At 45.0% G+C, this 21,284-nt stretch overlaps 1 long non-coding RNA gene across 1 annotated transcript; it reads left to right on the top strand.

The window, feature by feature from the left end:
* The first annotated feature begins 5,868 nt into the window (after positions 1-5,868).
* LOC134807840 (uncharacterized) lies at positions 5,869-20,984 on the top strand. Its single transcript, XR_010149218.1, has 3 exons — positions 5,869-6,046; positions 10,803-10,988; positions 20,761-20,984. It is a non-coding gene; the product is annotated as an uncharacterized LOC134807840 (long non-coding RNA).
* The last annotated feature ends 300 nt before the right edge of the window (positions 20,985-21,284 follow it).

The following is a 21,284-nucleotide window of genomic DNA, read 5'->3' as shown; positions in this document are numbered from 1 at the left end:
TCTTGAACTCCCGACCTCAGGTGATCGCTCACCTCAGCCTCCCAAAGTGCTGGGATTATAAGCGTGAGCCACTGCTCCGAGCCAGGAGTGATGCTTTCTAAACAATTCCACGTGCACGGCAACAGCAGGAAGTGCCCGTTTGTGACATTTCCCTGGGCCAGATAAAGAAAGCATCTGCTTGTGTTGTGTTGTGCCTGTCTCCATTAGAAGGTGTAGCCATAGGACAAAGTACAGGATGTTTGTCATTTCAATCTCAAGCACACCTTGAAACTTGAGATGAAAGTTTGTTGAAAACAGACAACTTACTCATTAAAGCCAGGAAACGCCTTTTTCTCCCAGAGTCACATGCTCTGTCTTGGAGAGTTGGCCTAAAATTACTTAGTGACACTGGCTACTTTTGTTTAAATGCTAAAAATTGTTTACTGAAGATTCACTTGAAGGGTCAAGGGATTAGCAAGACAAATATAGTTAGAAAAATACCTACTCTGTGCTTTTGGATGCAGGGTGCTTTCTGAGAAGTCCCAGAAAGGAAAATTCTATTCTCAGAGGCCAGTGAACTTTAGGAGAAATCAGGCTAGTCACTGGGGCTTCTCTCCCTCGTTTCTATGAAAGATGCAGTCATGGTCCTGAAATAATGCACCCTGTTTCCTTGGGAAACTTTTGCAGAATGAGCATAAAGGTAGATCCAGCATCCCCTTGGGTCTGTTTATGGGAAAAATTCTGTTTTTTCTGGCTTCCTCCAGTGTCCATGTCTAGCTCAGTACTGTGGGACATGGGAGAAAAGCTGAGGATGAGGATCCCTCCCTGAAGGCGTTTACAATCTTAGAAGGGAGATAACATTGAGTTGAAGATCAGAAGAACTCAAAACAATAGGTGGATTTAACAATTATTTTTTCTTTTGCATACCTACCTGTAGCCCCTGTGTAGGGCACATATGTCCTGGCTGTTCCAGCCCTTGGAGGGTGCACGGAGAAGTGGGGCAGGAATCACAAAATGAAACAACTCCATGTTCTGTGAGCCTGGGCGTAGCAGAGTTAAACATGATGATCTGAGTCACGAGGAGGGAGGACGTGGGGATGCCCAGGTAGGATGAGTATAGCATCTGAAAGAATAAAAGGTAGACTGACTTCAAATTATGCTACTAGGCTACAATAACCCAAACAGCATGTTACTTGTACCAAAACAGATATATAGACCAATGGAACAGAACAGAGTCATCGGAAATAATGCCACACATCTACAACCATCTCATCTTGGACAAACCTGACAAAAACAAGCAATGCAGAAAGGATTCCCTATTTAATAAATGGTGTTGGGAAAACTGGCTAGACATATGCAGAAAACGGAAACTGGACCCTTTCCTTACACCTTATACAAAAATTAACTCAGGATGGATTAAAGACTTAAGCATAAGACCTAAAACCATAAAAACCCTAGAAGAAAACCTAGGCAATACCATTCAGGACATAGGCATGGGCAAAGACTTCATGACTAAAACACCAAAAGCAATGGCAACAAAAGCCAAAATTGACCAATGAGATCCAAGTAAACTGAAGAGCTTCTGCAGAGCAAAAGAAACTATCATCAGGGTGAACAGGCAACCTACAGAATGGTAGAAAATTTTTGCCATCTTTCCCTCTGACAAAGGGCTAATATCCAGAATCTACAAGGAACTTAAACAAATTTACAAGAAAAAAACAAACAACCCCATCAAAAAGTGGACAAAGGATATGAACAGACACTTCTCAAAAGAAGACATTTATGTGGCCAACAAACATGAAAAAAAGCTCATCATCACTGGTCATTAGAGAAATGCAAATCAAAACCACAATGAGACACCATCTCTAACCTCCAACCTTGTTAGAATGGCAATCATTAAAAAGTCAGGAAACGACAGTTGCTGGAGAGGATGTGGAGAAATAGGAATGCTTTTACACTGTTGGTGGGAGTGTAAATTAGTTCAACCATTGTGGAAGACAATGTGACAATTCCTCAAGGATCTAGAACCAGAAATACCATTTGACCCAGCAATCCCGTTACTGGGTATATAGCCAAAGGATTATAAGTCATTCTACTAGGAAGATACATGCACACGTATGTTTATTGTACCACTATTCACAATAGTAAGGACTTGAAACCAACCCAAATGCCCATCAATGATAGACTGGATAAAGCAAATGTGGCACATATATACCATGGAATACTATGCAGCCATAAAAAAGGATGAGTTCATGTCCTTTGCAGGGGCACGGATGAAGCTAGAAACTATCATTCTCAGCAAACGAACACAGGAGCAGAAAACCAAACACTGCATGATCTCACTCATAAGTGGGAGTTGAACAATGAGAACACATGGACACAGGGAGGGAAACATCACACACGGGGGCCTGTTGCGGAGTGGGGGGCTAGGGGAGGGAGAGCATTAGAAATACCTAATGTAGATGACGGGTTGATGGGTGCAACAAACCACCGTGGCACATGTATACCCATGTAACAAACCTGCATGTTCTGCACACATATCCCAGAACTTAAAATATAATAAAAAAAGAATAAAAGGTAGAATTTATGGGCTGCAGTATGTCCCCCTTAAAAGATAAGTTCTTACTCTCAGTGAATGTGGCCTTATCTGAAAACAGGGGCTTTGAAGTGATCAAGTTAACATGAGGTCATTAAGTTTTATCCCCTAAACCAATATGACTGGTGTCTTTATGGAAAGAGGAAATCTGGACACAGACACATGCACAGGGAGGACGCCATGTGAAGGTGACAGCAGAGACCGGAATGGTCCTTGCACACACCAAAGACCACCAAAGGTTGCCGGCAAACCACCAGAAGGTGGAAGAGAGGCTGGGAACAGAGTCCCTCTCACAGTCTCAGAAGGAATCAACACTGCTGACACCTCGATCTCAGACTTCCAGCCTCCAGAATTGCTAGACAACACTTTTCTGTTGTTTAAGTCCCTAGGTCTATGCTACTGTGATGTGGAATCCTAGCAAACTGATACAGGGAGGCTTGGATTCTGTCCAGGGAAGACGTCCAGAAGGATGAGAGGGAATGGCCTTCTCCACTTACAGAGGGGCTTCCTTGACCCCAAGCATGGGAAGTGCAGGTGCATGACGGGCCAGACAGGCTTTGTGAATGTCACTGGCTCAGCAGAGCTCAGACAGAGGAGAGCAGCAGCTAGGTCCGGAAGGATGGCCAGAAGTGACAGCACATTCTGAGTCGAATGGGTCTGGGAGGCAATGGGGGGCCTGCGTTGGTTTGTAAACAGGGACTAGAGAAAGTGAAGGGGAAAGCTGGATATTTCATCCGGCAGGGATGGAGAACCCTCTGCAAGCTCTTAGAGCAGCCACGAATGTGGAGGGCAGGTGTGGGGACTTGTAATGTCCAAGAATGTGGCGGGCAGGTGTGGGGCAGGTGTGAGTGCTGTAAGCCCAGGAAACAAGCCGTTCCACATCAATGCTGCTTGTGTAATAATCCAAGTGATTTTATCTGGACCTCCCCACTCCCACTCCCAGCTCGAGGCACCTGGCCTGCCCCTGGGCCCTCACAGTGCCCTGCCACGGGCTTGGGGACGCAGCTGTGTCTGTTCTTTCTGCCAGCCATGGGAGTGTCGGGTGGGAGAAGGACCCTGCTGCCACTTGACCCTTACAAAGTCCAGTGTGGCCTGGTGTGCAGGTCCCAGGCTCTGGGACTCACTGTTCCCTGTTAGCCAGGGTCTGGCTGGAGGTGATCCAGCCCAGGTGTGACTGGGAATCTGTGGCATCTGCCCTGGACGTGTCCTTTGTCATGACGGCCTGCACCCCCAGCAGTCCTGGGTGGCTCCATCACTGTGCTGCTGGCGTGGCTTTTCCTCAGGAAGAACACCTGGATGCATGTCGATGCAGTGACATGTATCAGACGCTGCAGTAGCCCTTATCTAGATGTTCGTTTCATTGCAGTCACTTGGCCCAGTTGTAAATACACCCCCGATACTGCCAACACCAGTTTGTAGGTGAACAAGAGAGGGCAGCTGAGGAAACTGAGCACTCAGTACCTAAAAGGAGCATTCACCAAGCTCCTCAGTGCTCCCACCAAGCGACTGGGAAAGGAAGTGCCCGGGAGCCCGTTGGACTGAAAACCTAGAGGTGTTTGTCTTACGGCAGTGGATTCTTCTCCTCCTTTCTGTTTAGTGTTAGTTTTTTTTTTTAAACCATTTGTTTTTTTGTTTTTGTTTTTGTTTTTTTTTGCTTTTCCGTGTGCAAGTCTTAGAGTATTTTGTAACTGGGGTGAATATTTTAGATATTGATGCTGGGAAAAGACAGTCGGTTGTCCTCGGATATTGGAACAGCTGAAATATTATTATCAAGTCAATGTGCTCCCTTCCTGGGTGTGGCGATAGTCACAGCGGGCCCTCCACTTTCTTCATGAAAATCCAGGCCTATGACTCAGGAGGTAGGAGACTCTCTGCAGAGAGGAACTATACTAAATCAGGGTTCTCCGAAGGCTTCCCTGCGACAACTAGAGTGCTCATTTTCTTCAAAGATTTTAGGGCAAAATGCAGACTGCTTAGCATGGATCCTTTGAATTTCTGGCATGGTCACGTGTGCCTGTGTGTGTGTGTGTGTGTGTGTGTGTGTGTGTGTGTTTAACAAGGCTACTTAAAAAGCTATCTCTCTTACTCGACATGATCGCCTTGTCTCTGTGGTGAACTTCTAGGAAATGTAAATTTGCTTTTCTTTTTTTTTTTTCCTTTTGTGCATGAGAAAGTGGCAACTTTGCAAAAACAAGCCAGGCATCTGTTCACTTTTTGTAGAAACGGAGAAACAATATTGTGATTTTTTTTTTTAAAAAAAAGAGAGAAACTCCCAGCTCCTATAACAATTTTTGTTGAAGAAATATTCATGTTAGAATGACTAGCCATTATTACGCACTAATAAGGTATAACTGTGTGGTGCTAGACATTAAAAATATAAAAGAGTTTTCCCTAAAAGGAACATTTATTTCCAGGAGCAGGAAAACAGCAGCAGGGTTTTATGGTCCCACCGCTCATGCACAGTGTACAGTAAGTGCTACAGAAACATTAGCGTGTAAGTGCCCATTAGCCTCACACAGAAGAATCCAGGGCCCATTACTCAGACTTCTAAAGGCTCAATATTGGATCACTGTTATCAAACTAAGATTAGCTAAAAGTTTACCTGGTACTTCCTTAGAGATGACCTCATCAATTTAATACAAATTTGGCAGATGGGGTATTTTGTTATCCTGATGGCCAATTTTGACTTTTACAGGAAAATGCAGTCTTTGAAATCTTGTCTTAAATATGGGCATGCCATTTTTTTTTTTTGCCTTCTTTAGATACTTTGGGGGTTTGAAGATTTACTCAAGCTAATGACCCACTTTTACTCACAGCATGCATTTGCATTACACAATTAGGCAACATTCACCAAACATTCATCAAACAATATGGAATCTGGACTTTTAGCAAGAGGGGAAAGCAACATCTGGATAAAATTATCAGCTGGATTTAGGGATGAAAACTCGGCTCATTGCTTTCTCAGTTTTACATTATAAAACCAGCCAGGCCCCTGAAGTGAACTGCTCAGGATAATCGTAAGCAGGGGCTTATTATTGCAGAGGCCACTGTACTTTAGAATTTGCTTGAGGATCCATTTATAAATAAATGCCACCTCAAGAGTCCTTTCTCATGGTGCTTTGCAACCATAATTAGACAAGCCGTTTCTGCAGTGGCCTCTACTAATTCACTTGTAAAGAAATTTTTCTCAAATTTTTATACTTACTGAATTCTGTACATTTTATTTCAAAATAAATATATTCATTCATTCATTGTTTTCATCAATCTTTCAGTCTGCAAATGTCCACAAAAGGCTTGTAAGCAGCATGAAATAGTAGACAGACACAGAAACTAATTAATTTCACCACAGTGTGGATAAAGCTGCAACCAAGGTGGATGCAAAGCAGCTGGGAGAGATTTGATTAGCCCGGGAGGGCAGGAGCAACCCAAGAAGGCTTCCAGGGAAGGCTGTGATTAAACCGAATATTAAAGGTTGAGAATGAATGTATTCAGGTCGTCGCTGAAAAAAGGAGAGCTATTCTTAATTGACGAGCATGTTTGGAGAAGTCAATAAGCTGAGATAAAGGAGACAGCACGCTGTTGCAGAAGAATGGTGGTTGATGCTGTCAAACAAATGTACGTTCTGCCGCAAGGTGCTGCTTAGTCTGGCCGAGTGAGCCTGGTCTTCTTATCTGTCAAATGGGAGTAATATCCCCAGTTCACAGGGCGTGGCCGAGGAGGAAATGGAAGTGAGTATAGAAGGGCCTGTTTAGTGCCACATGCAATTATCAAAGGGTAGCAATTGACTTTCTGTGGGACATACCATATAAATCCATAGTCTTGTTTTTATTTTCTTTCCATTCATTTCTCTGATCTTCCTAATACTTCTTTAACTTTGAAAAAAAAAAAGTTAATGTCTAAACCTCACCTGATACACTGACTACGCACTTGGATGCCTTTGGGGATGAAAAAAAATGAGTAGGGGTGGGGAAGGTAAATATTACAATCACATTAGAGGGAACGGCCATTTGTCAGTGTCGAGGCTCCACCTTTCCCTTAAAACATGCAGCTTTCACTCTCCTTGAATGGAGCATGCTGAATGTTATTGCTAGCTACCTTTCAAATATGCACTATTATCACATTTTAAAACATTTTTGACACTGAGGTGTTCTTGAGTAATATTCCAACATAATCTAGTATTCAATATTTAAGGACAAATATTAAGAATGTGTGTTAAATTTTTCAAAACTCAGAAAATCTGTGTTTAAGAGCATATTACATCAGAGTAAAGGATCAATTATGAGTGTTCAGAGCCAATGATAAATCACATGGAATGGTTCACAAATTTATTATTTTTTAAAATATTTTTTTTATGAGAGAATCTCACTCTGTTGCCCAGGCTGGAGTGCAGTGGTGCAATCTTGGCTTGCTGCAACCTCTGCCTCCCGGATTCAAGTGATTCTCATGCCTCAGCCTCCTGAGTGGCGGGATTACAGGTGTGCACCACCACACCCAGCTAATTTTTGTATTTTTAGTAGAGAGAGGGTTTCGCTATGTTGGCCACGCTGGTCTTGAAATCCTGGTCTCAAGTGACCCACTTGCCTTGTCCTCCCAAAGTGCTGGGATTGCATGTGTAAGCCACCGCGCCGAGCCCTGTGGTTCACAAATGTAAATATGAAATACGAAGAATGTTTTTGGCTGTATTCTTTTAAATGCATATCTCTTAGTCTATAGTATCTTCTCCCATGGAAGTTCTCTCTAAGCCTCATGCCATCACAGCAGGGCTCAGAGGCCTTGGCAGTTGAAAATCTTTCTGCTGGTAGCAAGCGTCCCACCCTTATTTTGGAATATGGCTTCTCAAGCAAGTGTAACTTTCCCCTCCAAGGAGCACATGCTGGAGCACGATACGGGGGCTGGTACAAATCAGCATTTGTAAACTGACTTTCAGAGTCCTCCATGTGCCAGAGAATCCTTTCTAGGTCTCAGCACCAAGGCGTGGTGGCTGCTACTGGTGACCTTGTCACTTGATTCTCTTCAACAGTGGCCCAGGTGCTTCTCCTTTAGGTTAAGTGTTGAGTTGTGACTTTGTATTCTTGCCTCCCGACTTCTCTCCCACTCCTGTCACCTCAATGCCTAGATGTGATAAATACATGTTAGGTTCATTAATTAATGGAAAACTAATGAATGCCTAAGACTTGCAATGTACAGTGCATAAAGAGAGTTACCCAGTTGGTGTCTTAGCAGCTAAGGTGATTCAGGGACAGGACTTTGCAATATGTATTACTAAGGGGCATCCAACATCTCCCTGATGTTGCCTTAAAAGACTTGAGAGGTAGTTTAGCCAGTTTCAAAACCTCATTCTACAGTTTCACAAGCATGTAAATGTATTTCTATTCATTAGAAATAAGGGTAGGAGATTGGATCAAGTAGCAAGTTTGAACACATGATTTTATGGTACTATGGAGAGTTTGACTTTTCTTAAATTATCACTATTATCAAAGGAAATGTTCACAGAACTCCACATCCAGGGAGCAGGACTCTATCTCCTGTGCAGACTGGTGGCTGGTCCTCACAGCTGCTGGCCATCTCCCAAGAGTCCCCGGATGGCTCTCACTTCTGTGTCCATGGTAACCTTGCAAAAACATCCCTAATTCTGCCCACCTGTAGAGCTGGCCACCTATCTCCCCATTGTCAACAGATCATTTCGGGTGTGTCACAGTACTTGGAAACCATAAGGTGCAATTTCTATCCACCTATTTTCCCAAAGATGGAAAACTTTTTTTCCCTTTGGGCTTCTTTTGCTCTTGCAGTGGAAACAGCATCTCTCTTCCCGGCTGGGGCTAATTCTTCTATCTGGGTCCAAGCTCCACCCTTCCTGACACCTTTCTGGATTCACTTTTATCTTCCTTTTCTATAATCTTCAACCTTTCCCTGCATACTGGTTCCTTCCTGCCATTAAGCACATATCTCAAGTGTCAGCAAACATAAAAGAAAAAAACTCAAACCTCAAAGTCCCCAGAACACATTCCCTTCTAGTCACCACATTCTCTCTCGTCAGCTTCTCAGACATGTTTACACACTCTGCTCTTTCTTCCTCACCTGACGTCTCACTTCTATCCCCACCCTGAGACACTCTTGCCAAAGTGTTGGAGCTTTCTCTGCGTGTCCAAATCCAAAGGGTACTTTAAAATCCTTATTGTTCTTGGCTGCTGTGAACATTTGGCCGGTGTTTCCACTCTTCCTTTTGACTATGGCCTGCTTATCTAGGGCCTTCTTCTCAGGTCACTTTATTGCTTTTTTGTTTTCTGCTCAGTCTTTAAATGAAGATCTCCTTACCCATTCTGCCTCTGGCTTTTCTTCTCCCTCCGCAATCCCATTTTACTCATAACACGCTTCCCCACAATGTCTTCCCAGCCCAGACCTCTCTTCCTGGGTTCCCCGTGCATGGTTCTACTTGCCCGCTCACGTTCTGCTCTCAAAGTCATCCCCAAACTCAACATAGCCCAATTTGAGCTCATTAGCAACCTCTCTGTCCCCTGAAAAATGTGCCTTTTCTTTATTATCCTCCTTCTCCATAAATGGCACCACTCCTCCCCCGGTGCCCAAGGCAGGGATGAGACCCAGGTGTCATGAAGACAGCCATGGAAGCAAGCTCACCACTCCTATCTCACTCCCCCGCAGGAGATGACCACTGCTGGGAGCCGAGTAGCTGCCCCCAGCTGCTGCCAGGCCTCAGTGTGCTGTGGGCTCACCCTCAGACCATCCCCTCCCTGGTTGCTCCCTCCCTGGTTGCTCCCAGCAATGTCCATGCCCCGTAGGATTCCTCCAATGGGCTTCTTTTTGCTCCAGGACACCCTGCAGCCTGGCCAAGACTGGCTGAGAAATGCTGCTGTTGGAAGCTCTCCAACCCAGCCTCCTTCCATCCTCTGCTTCCGCAGGCAGCAGAGCCTCTGGCATGTGTGAAGGCTCTCCTCCCGGCTCCCACTCCTGCTCTCCTTTATTTCTTGACATCTCTGTGCCACCCTCTTGTTCAGGTTGCAGGCAGATCCTCTCTCCAGACCCTTGAGACCGCCTCTTGCTTTGCTGCCTACCTTTCCTGTGCTGTACAGTGACCTTCCAAATGCAAACCTGACCAAGCCGTGCTCCAGCTTCAGACCCTTAAAAACTCCCCACGACCCTCAGTCCAAACTCCTTCATTAGATTTATGGGAGCCTTCAGGCCTTTGCTGTGTGGCTCCCATTCAGCTTCCTGGCTTTGTCTCTGTAGGCCAGGCTTGCTGCCACATGGTGAACTTGTTTTAGTTGCTCAGAAGCTGAGGATAGGTATTTGCCATTCTCTTTGTCTACAGACTGGCTAGCATCTACTGCAAACTTGTCCCTCGAGTCTTACCTTATTTGTCCATTTCTCCAAAATGCTTCCATCCATGCCACGCGCCCTGCCTGCATTCCACTGGGCTTGATGCTCTTGTTTGAGCTTTCTATAGAACACTGCACTTGATTTTATGTCTTTTCACTTTTCGGGTTGACTTACATCACTTACTCAATTGTCCATCTCCTTTAACAAAATAAGGACAGAGAGGCACTGGCCCGATGCTTCCCTTGCTCATCAACGTATTTTGTGCAGCTCACACAAACCTGGCTCCATGGATATGTGTTATGTAAATGAAGAAATGAGGGAAAAAATAAATGGCTGCTTAAATAGATGGATAAGTGATTAAAAGACTTATTTCTCTAGAGAACCACGAAGGAAGGCAGATGAAGCTGTAAGGACATGGAGAAGCAAAATGCTGCAAATCTATTTTTTGGTGGAGTAGATGATTATGTGGCCAAGTATACTTCAGGCTTAAGAGTAGACAAAGACTCACGCCTGTAATCCCAGCACTTTGGGAGGCCGAGGCGGGCGGATCACGAGGTCAGGAGATCGAGACCATCCTGGCTAACACGGTGAAACCCCGTCTCTACTAAAAATAGAAAAAATTAGCCGGAACCCGGGAGGCGGAGCTTGCAGTGAGCCGAGATCGCGCCACTGCACTCCAGCCTGGGCGACAGAGCGAGACTCCGTCTCAAAAAAAAAAAAAAAAAGAGTAGACAAAGAAACAAAAATATTTCTCTTTCCAGTTTTACATCTCCCAACCCCTAAAACACAGAACCTTTCACTCAGAGAGACTCTCATTCATTGAGCTGTGACTTGAAAGTATACATTATCACTGAGACAGCTATAACATGCATACATTTTTTTAATTTCTCAGGAGTAAACGATCCCAATTGCAGTTTATCTGTGGTTCATCTGGCTTCTTCTCACACCACCTCTGTTGACATGGGAGGCCTGCTGGCCACACATCCAGGAAGTATGAAATCAGCGGGGTTCCTCCCCTTCTTGCTCCAGGGAAGCCTGAGAGGGACTCTGCAGATTGCATTTGGAATCCATCTGCCAGGTAATGCTCTCTAGTCTTTGCCAAGCAGGAGCTGCAAGGTGGGGAACCTTGCTAGACAGAGCTCCTCGTTTTAGGCTGGCTTGTCACTTACAGTAAATCAGTTGAAGGCGGAGCATAAATACAGGCTTTCTTTCCCAGATCCCAACACTGCCTGGTTGCACAAGCCAAAACAAGATGAGGGATTTTTCTCCTTCCTCTCTGACAGGGCAAAACTCCTTTGGAGGTTAGACTCTTGGTATGTGCACACACCCAAAGAAGCCCTTCTTTATGTGAAGTTTTGTGAATTTTCCTGCCCTCTCAAATGTGAGCGATTTTGGCAAAATATTGCGTTTCACCTGGATCATTCTCCTATCATTGTCAGTATAACAGAAAGTGTTGTTTTGTTCCTTTAACAGACTTGTCTATTTTAGTTGTCAAATAGAAACAAACATACACTTGAATGTCACAGCACATTATTCAAAATAAAACTAATAATACACAATTTTAAGTTGTATTTGTCATGGTACCCTTCATGAAGCTCTTGATATTTTTGCTTCATTTGATGGAAGTTTATGGAGTTCCTTCTATAATATGTGCCAGGTCTCATGCAAAGGGGTTTCTCTCTGCTCATGACCAACTTGGAATGGGGGTGTTGTTAAGTGCAGGGTGCAGATGAGACAATTGGGCCTCCATGACCTGACTCTCAGTGTAAGCCTCCTAAGATAGCCTCCCGGAATCCTCTCTCATCCCATACCATCTCTTCCTTATGAGACCTTCCCAAGCAGCTACGTGCCCTGGGTACCTGTTCAATATACTGGGTCTCTCGGTCTCTTTTGAATCCTCTTCAACTGTCATGTTATATTTTTTCTCAAAGCTTCATCTTGGCTCTGGCAGAAGTGATCAGGCTTTCTCAGGAAATCTCCCACAGTCTCCAGGAGAGAAGCTGAGGGTGGAGGCCAGAGATTTATAAGAGGAGGGAATTGAAAAGTGGCAGGCTGTAGGACTGTATTGCCAGTGCACTGGGGCATTCTGATTTGCTGTTTGCAGGATTCTTGTGGCCAAGGCCTGAGCGCTTCAGAAAGTGCAATGTGCCTCCTACCTGCATCAGCATCACCTGGCCTGCTTGTTACAAATCAGATTCCTGGTGCCAGGACCTCTTGGTGAAGATAGGGAGAGGCCTAGGCCTCACCTGCAGCCCAGGCGCCTGTCCAGCCCCTGCCCTGCCACCCTAGTAGTAGAGCATGCAGGCAGGTGAGACAGGTATGTCCTGGTTTGTGACCTGGGTTAGGATTGCCCTCTACTCCTTAGTCTTCTCTTCTCATAAATCTCTGGCCTCCACTCTCAGCCTCTGTCCTGGACACTGTGGGAGATTTCCTGAGAAAGGATTATCACTGCTGCCAGAGCCCAAGATGATGGATGCTTTGGGGAAAAAAAAAAGAGAAAGAAAAGGAAAGAAAAGAAAGAAAGAAAAAGAAAGAAAGAAAGAAAGAAAGAAAGAAAGAAAGAAAGAAAGAAAGAAAGAGAGAAAGAAAGAAAGAAAGATGCTTGAAGAAGAGGATGCAAAAGAGACCGTGTGGGCTTGTGAGAGGCAGAGGCGCTCCTCTGAAACCTGTGAGGAAATCTGAGCTGGAGACAGGAGAAGCCTCAGCCACGGAGGGAGAAGTTTCCACAGGGGTCTCTCATGGTGGCCCCAGGGTGAGGAGAGCCACTGAAGGAGATTCACCTGAGACACCACATCACGAAGGAGGACTGTGGCCATCAGAGGCACTGGGAAGGGAAGCCTGAGAGGGACCAGGCAGATTGCATTGCATAGTGTCAAGGTAGAGGAGCAGCCTGGATTCTCAGGTTACAGAGCTTTGGGCTTTGTGGGCAGGAGCACCTCGGCCTGAAGCCACTTCTGCATGCGCTATCCTCCTATCCTAGGCACTTCCACAGACCTTTCCCAGCCTAAATTTTCACATCCGTGATATTCAGATCACATTTGTTCCTACTCTAAGGTTAGAGTGAGGATTAAAACAGGAAATGCTGGTAGGGACTTGGCAGAATGCTGGGCCCCAACACACCATAGGACATTAAAGAACATTGGCTGGGCTGTTTGTTGCCAGCGAGGGGGTTGTTTGGGACCCAGAAAGCTGCCTGGAGGACTTGATGAGCTCAGAAACTCGTCTGTGATATGAGGCGGATTAAAATGATGGCTAAGGGAAGGAATAAAGCATAGCCTAGGTGCTTACTTTATGGTATTTTCAGGCTAATTTGTTTTGTATGCTGGGGATGACATCTAGATGAGCCTTTCATCAGGGAGAGTTTCTGCATTTTGAATGCTGTTCTAGAGTCAGCTAGAGACAATCCCTGCAAAATAACTTATCTAAAAGCTCTTTCAAACTCCTCCCCGGGCAGCCTCACTATGCTCACCAGAATGCTAGATGTGAATGTGCATTCGGTGAGTACTGGCTGGGCCTGAAACATCGTCTTGTGGGATTCTGGAGACACCAAAATCCAAAGGACAATTTAAAGAGCAAAGAGCCATTGCTACCTTCAATGTTTTGAAGCCTTTGCCACCCTCAATGTTCTTGGCAACCCTATTTGCTTCAAGAGGAAAACAAATAACCAAAATAAACCCAAATGCTAGGAGAACAAGAAACTGTTAGATAAATGTGTCTCACAGATCATAGGAAAGCCCCTTTGGATGAGTGTGGCTTTGTTTTGTTGGTTTCAAATCTCAGCCATTTGCTAGCTGTGTGATTTTGAGCAAGTGGCCTGCACTTCCTGACCTTCATGTATACAATAAGGCTGAACATACCCTCACTTACACTTTCAATCTGCAGATCAAATGGAAGGTTCAGTCCCCCCAACTCCCATCTAGTAAATACTCCAGGGCTTGCAGGTTTTCTTTTGCTTTTCTCTTTTCTTCTCCCCTTTCCTTGAAGATTGGTCAGGAGGAAGGATTTTGTTTTCCAGAAAGGGTTGCAATTGAATTCTGAGCCCACCTCACCTAAGGCTAGCCTTAAAGTTATTTAAATGCAGAAAATTAACATATTTTTTGATTAACTTAACCAACTTTTATAACATACCTGAAAAGAAGAAGGCCCAATACAAAGGGCCAGCTTTGAAGGCATCTTCTGAATGCCACTGAATGTGGTCTTGCTGGATCTGTGAGAGAAGTTCAAAGAAATGAGTATTTTTGTATGGAAAGTGACCTGACCTAGCCTATTTAAAGTTCAAAAGCCAAGTGTGTCAGGAGGACAGATTGCAGGGGCTGTCGGAACGCCCGGGCAGCCACAACTCCACAACTCCTCACAGAAGCACACCTCAGGTGGTTCAGGGATTGGGAGGGAGGCAGAACCATGTTTGGGGCAGACAGGTGAGCTGTGTAAATTCCAGAGCTTATCATGGACTGTAAGGCATGGGTTCTCAGCCTTGTGGATTTCAGAGCAGAAAAATGTGCCGAAGAAGCCGGAGGACAGACATAAAGTTGACTACTCCGCCTTTTGCCAAATAAGAGAATTAAGAAACAAGCTGCCCTCTTTTCATAAAAGAAAAAACTTTCAATGCCGAAAAGCAGAAGGTTACAGTCTTGAAGGACTGGAGTTTAAATGGACCACAATCACTTTGTGAAAAACTCACTCGATTGTTTCTTGCATTTCATTGAACCCCACATCAACTCCACCATGAGTGGCAGCGCCTGGAGCCACAGTTAGGAGGTTGCTTTCCTCTGCTTTTCTCTTTAAGCTATTCTTGGAAGGGCAGCCAGGCTTGGCCCAGTGAACCCTAATAACAGCTTTTTGGTTTGTGGATCCCCAGTTCCATCTCCAGTTCCTTTCTTTGCTCTGGTTCAATACTCTTGGAGAAGAGGGAATGACCGTCTCAGCACAACCTGGGCTGAAGGTTTTCCCAGAGACTCTCAGTGCTAATGCCAGGACACGGTCACCTTCAATTTTTCTCATTTTTAGATAAAGCCCTGAAAATCAGAGAGGTGGGATGATTTGCTGGAGACAGCACCACCCTGGATGGCCAGATGTGGCATCGAAAACACAATCTCCATACACTTGGTTTGATGTTTTGTCCATCCCAGCAGTTGGACTTTCCACGGACGTTTTTCTGTGTCATTTATGAGCCAGCTATCATGAGATGGCCGCATGCATCAGCAACTCACTTGTTTCTAAAATGAACTCACACTCAAGTTCACATAAACTGTTAAGCCCTACATCCAGATAAATATTTTTGAAAAGCTGTACCCTTCTTCATCTGAGTATATCCTGGTTTTTATTATTAACATTAGAGGTTTCAAGGGTTTTCTTAGACACCCCGTCACCTGGCAGTGGAATGTCCTGGAGTAAAGCAGTATGGCCATTGGAATTGGACCCACTTTTAATGCATGATCTTTAACCTCAAATGGGCACGGATAGTGACCCAGCATTTGCCAGGGCCATTCACTCTCCTCTGCTAGACAACTATTTCATACCCCTCCTGCAGATTTGAACATCCTCCTCCATCCTCCACATCAGCAACCAATGATTTCATTTCCTTGTTGGCTGGGAAAAGTGACGCAGCCATGAAAACCTCTCACCAGCTCTCATGGCCCATCTCTCTTCCCTGCCAGGATGTGGATCCTGTTCTTGCAGACAAAAAAGGGCCCACCTTTTACCTGTCTCAGGTGCACCCCTCCTCTGGACCCACCCATCCCTTGGTACCCATCCCAGGACATTGCTGCAGACACTTCTCCCATTTCCTGATCATAAACTTTTTCATCTCCATTGGAGCATTCTCATCAACCCACAAACATCCTTTTCCTTCTGCTCTCTTCAATAAATAATTAAACAATAATAACAACAAGAAAATCATGTTATTTACCCTATTTTCCCTTGAACTACAACCCCATTTAGTTTTACCTTTAAAACAAAACTCCTGAAAAGAGTTGTCTCAATTTACCTTCTCTAGTTCTTCTCTCCTGTTTCCTTTTAAACCTGCTCCCATCAGAGCATCATCCTACAACTGCCTGAAGCTCCTCCAAAGTCACAGTGGCCTCTCACTGCTGAGTCCAAGGGTGGGCTCACCAGCTACATCCTGAGCTTCAGCAGCACTGCCTGGCCCAACCGGCTACTCCTGCCCCCAGGAAAGCTCTTCACCTGGCTTTCCGGGCACCATGTTCCTCTGGTTTTGCCTCTAAGTCAGTGGATGCTTTTCTTAGCATCCTGTGTTGGCTTCTCTCATCTTCTCAACCATTTAGCATTGGAGTGACCCAAAGTTCAACTTTGAACATCTTCTCTTTTACCTGGCTTGTTCTCCTGGTGACCTCATCTGTCTCTACTTGTTTAAATACCTTCAATCTGCTGACAACACCCAACTTTCCATCTCCAGCCCCAGTCTCACCCCCAAAATCCAGTTTCGTATGTTCATTGGCCTAGTAGATATTCTCCCTTGAATTTCTAAGAAACATCTACTTAGCGTGAGCAAAGCTAAATTCCTCGTCTCCCACCCGTGGGCCTTTATCTTCTATGGTCTTCCCCATTTCACTGGTGACAACTCCATCTGTCGAGTGAGTCAAGCCAAACAATAACTTTTGAATCCTCATTTTCTCATACAATATGTGGACAAGCCCTATTGGCTGTACTTGCAATATATATTTTGAAATTCCAATCACTGTCATTCTGGCCCAAGTCACCATTATTGGTCCAAGTCACAGTGATCAATGATCTCCTGCCTGAATTATCCCTGAAGCCTCAGGAATAGGCCCAAGCCCCACACAGCAGGTAGCTGATGTGACCTGTGAGAACACAAGTCAGATTAAGTCATTCTGCTGTTTCAATCCTTTCCTCTCCCTAAAGCTTGAGCTGTAGAATACCCTGCAGCTCCCCCTCTCTGTACCCTGTTGCATCTGAGCCATGTGATGCCCTGCAGCCTTGATCTCTCTGTGTCCTGTTCCATCGTTCCATCTGAGCCATGCAATGCCCTGCAGCCCCGATCTCCCTGTACTTTGTTGCATCTGAGCCATGCAATGCCCTGAATCCCCCAGTCTCTCTATGCCCTGTTGCCTCTGAGCATGTAATGCCCTGCTGCCCTGATCTCTCTGTGCTCCCTTGCATCTGAGCCATGCAATGCCCTGCAGCCCTGCTCTCTCTGTGCCCTGTTGCATCTGAGCATGCAATGCCCTGCAGCCTTGATCTCTCTATGCCCTGTTGCATCTGAGCATGCAATGCCCTGCAGACCTGCTGTCTCTGTGCACTGTTGCATCTGAGCCATGCAATGCCCTGTGGCCCTGATCTCTCTGTGCCCTGTTGCATCTGAGCCATGCAATGCCCTGCGGCCCTGATCTCTCTGTGCCCTGTTCCATCTGAGCCATGTGATGCCCTGCAGCCCCTATCTCTCTGTGCCCTGTTGCATCTGAGCCATGTCATGCCCTGCAGCCCTGATCTCTCTGTGCCTCACTGCATCTCAGCCATGCAATGCCCTGCAGCCCCTAGTCTCTCTGTGCTCCTTGCATCTCTCACATCACATCTTAAGATGCCACCCTTTCTCCATCTGCCCTGGACTCTCTTGCCTTTTTGCTGTGTGCTCTTTGCACCTGTTGGCCACAGGATACCTCAGGGCCTTTACTTCTCTCTCCCTTCTGCCTAGGACTCATTCCCCAGGTGCCCTGTTATCCTACCCCTTTCCTTCAAGTCTGGTGAAATATTTCCTCCTGAGGGAGACCCCACCCACCCTGTGAAGCTGTGGCACTCCCCAGCCCATCCCCTGCTCCCTTTGCCTGCCTTCTTTTCAGCAGTGCTTTCTAACCCTCATTTACTGTATCCTTTCCTTGCTTATTCTCTCCTCCCCACGAGTTTGTAAACTCATGTCTGTATGTATTTCCAGTGCTCTCTTGACTTCCCTAACCCCAGAGCCTAGAACAGGGACTGACACATAGTATTTCTCAGTTAATATTTGTTGGGTGAACTCATTTCCGAGGAATCTGAAAGCATTCAGTGGTGAGCCGCTAGGACCAAAGGTCTGAAACACTGATGAAGCCCAGGCACTGCATTTGCGGAAGGTTTTCCAACAGAATCACAGCACTGGTCTGGTCTCAGAGAAGCAAAATGGGCTAGAGCCGAACTCCCGGCAGGAGAAAGGTCTTCTTCAGGCCTCCTTCCTGCGCTCCAGGGGAAGTCATAGGAACTCATTCAGGTGAAACGCTGAAGTTTCCTTCTTTGCTGAGTTCAGCGGCAGGCTTCTACAATGAAACCGCCCGCAGTGGCCTATCCCGGGTCCTGGACATTTTCTGAGAATAGTCCCATGCTTGGATGGTGGAGTCAGGGCAGGGCACGTCTGTCCTGCTGAGCTGCCATATTCATAATGCAGAGCCTTTGGCTTTCGGCCGGTGGTTGGCACCTGCCCCACTTTGCTTGTCAGACGGTGCTGCCCATCTCTGGCTCAGGGACTTCTTTCACTCTCTTAATTTCCCAACCCATTTGTCACTTTTTGCCTGGGGCAACCCTGTCCCGCAAACAGAGTTTGAAATTGCTCTACAAATGAAATGTTAGCTTAGGCTCCCAATGTTGGCTGCCAGGCTTATCACCCAACATTCTGTACACTTAAGATTTAGAAATTTTTGCCACAAGGAAAGGCCATTTTGAGAAGATTTTTTTTAACTCCTTGACATTTTAAGATCATTTTTTTTAAAATTGCAGAAAATTTGATAAAAATAGCAGTGATTTTCACAAAGTGACGAAATGGGAACCTAAAATTAATTGAATGGAGAAGCAGTTCTCCTCATCTACTCCCCACAACCCACACTCGCAGCAGAGATGCCAGCATGCCTTTCACAAGAGCTACTGCTAACCTTTGAGTCAAATATTCTCGAACATGCCCACAGGTTCTTCTGCTCAACACTAACTTACCATTTTAAGAAAGCCACTAGGGGCGAGGTCGGATAGACTTTATTTTATTGGCAATATGGGAGAGTAGGTAAGCATAGAGTGGGGTCACTTGATTCCAACCCTGGCTTTTCCATTTGCTTGTACTTGAACTTCGGGCAAGCTGTGTGACATCCTCAAGCCTTTACCCAGCTGTAGAATGGAAATAACATTACATACTTCGTAAAGTGGTTGTGATACTTCAATGAAGTAAAACTTGCCTAGTGCCATTTTGAAGTACTTGTTCAATGGATAATTGTCTTTGACTCTCATGTCTGGTTTTAAGTAGCAGCTTCCTTGAGCTCAGGTCTTGGTTTTGCAGAAAGCCTTCACTGAGACTGACAATCTTGCTGGGATTATTGAAGCTACAATAATATCAAAGACAGAGCAATTAACTTCTATTTGTTGATTTGTTCACTCACCCTTTAAACATCAGGGACCTTCTATGTGCAAAGTCTTATGCTAGGTGCTACGGGGTTAGGACACATAACAGACTGGGGTTTTGCCCTCAAGAAGGATGTAACAGGTCCAGGAATATGGCATTCGGTAACTCAAGTTAAGAAGGGATTACATTTGCTGGGAAGATCAGGAAAGGTTGATAAAGGTGGTAGCATCTCAGCTGGGCCTTGAAGAAGGGCTAAAATTGGGAGATGTGACAGGGAAAGAGATTTCCAGTAGTGAAGACAGTGTTAGTACCTTAGTACGTTCAGGTCTGTATTGCTTTAAAATTTCAACAACTTTTTTTATTATAGTAAAATGTACTCAACATGTAATTTACACGTCTTAATCATTTCTAATTGTACTACTCAGTAGCACTAAGTACAATCACATTGTTGTGGAACTGTCATCACCGTTTGTCTCTAGAACTCTTTTCAACATCCCCAACTGAACTCCGATCCCATTAAACAATAATTCCCCACTCCTGTCCCCTCAGTCCCTAGCAACCACTATTCTACTTTCTGTCTTTATGACTTTGACTACTCTAGGTACCTCATATAAGTGTATTTATACAGCATTTTTCTTTTTGTAACTGACTTATTCTACTTAACATAACGTCTTCAAGGTAATCAGAATTTCTTTCCTTTTCATGGCTGAATAATATGAATAGACCACATTTGGGAAATCAGGGGTCCTCGTGCTATTTCTGTCACCTTTTGGCAATGGAATAATGTCCATCTCAACATAATTTTTGTGGTGATTCCTTCATTTGATCTACTAGAACATAACGTCCAGGAGGGCACGGGTGTTTGACAGTTTTGTCCGCCACTGACTCCTAGAGCTCAGAATGGTGGCTGGCACACAGTAGGCACTCAATGCATATTTATTGAAGGAATATTTGTTGAATAAATGGATTTAGCCCTTAAAATAATCCTGTAAGGCAGTTGGCAGAGACATTATTATGCCCTTAGTAGAGGAGAAAACACACTCAGCAAAGTTAAGAAGATTGCTTGGGTCACATGGCCAGCAGGTGTCCAAGGGGCCATGAAACCTTTGTGCTGGGTCTCAGCTCCTCCCTGGTGCACAGTAGGGGCTGCGTGGGGCATCAGAAACAGCAGGGGCTCATTCATAAGCCCGGATGCTCTCCCCTGCTGGCTCTGTGACTTCCAACATGTTGCTTTACTTCTCTGAGATTTAATGTTTGCTTTACAAAATGCAGATTCTAATATAAATTTCCAGAATGTTTTGAGAAATAGAACAGGGTAAAGAATGTACCTGGTTTGTACTAGGCATTTATAATATAGGTAACTATTACCAGTATAGTCATTTTTCATAAAATAATTTTACTTTGGGAAGGCAGTTATTTTTATTTCAGCATGGTGTAATTGAAATAAAACCCAATAACTATTAGACAACCTACTTTTTCTCACCAGCTATTTCATTATCTTGTGTGTCCCCTTGAACAGGTGAACTAGACCCTTGGAGCCTCCATTTCCTCCTCTCTGAAATAGGAACAGGCACGCTTCCCTTGCCTGACTCACGGAGTCTCTCTGGGAATAAAGTCAGAGCATCATCTACATCGTCATGTGCTGCATGAAAACATGGAGGCCATTGTTCTTACTCAATTAGTGGAAATGTAACTTATTTCCCAGACTATGGGGAACACATATTAAAAGAAAGAAGATTCTTCTGTGTTGCCTGCTATTGTTTTCCTCTGATCTGGCAGCTCAGTAGCTGGAATGAGAGCCCCAGGGTGAAGAAAAGCTACCAAGCTACCCAGTACCTTTCAAGTCCAGGCAGCTCATGCGTAGCCAGAACAATGTGCTGTTTGGGGAGGGAACACGAGGGCCTCCTTGCAGGACAAAAATTCCTCCATGAATCTTACCCAGATGGAGTCTTCTTTATTAGGGCTGTTAAATGACAAAACCACCCTATCCCTGAACAGCAGCAACAATACAGCAATCTGGGGAAGGTGCTGTTTGGCTAGAGA

This window comes from Pan troglodytes, chromosome 12, assembly GCF_028858775.2.
Source record: "Pan troglodytes isolate AG18354 chromosome 12, NHGRI_mPanTro3-v2.0_pri, whole genome shotgun sequence".
NCBI lineage: Eukaryota > Metazoa > Chordata > Mammalia > Primates > Hominidae > Pan > Pan troglodytes.
The sequence above is the reverse complement of the archived record's forward strand: the minus strand, read 5'-3'. Positions and strand labels throughout refer to the sequence as shown.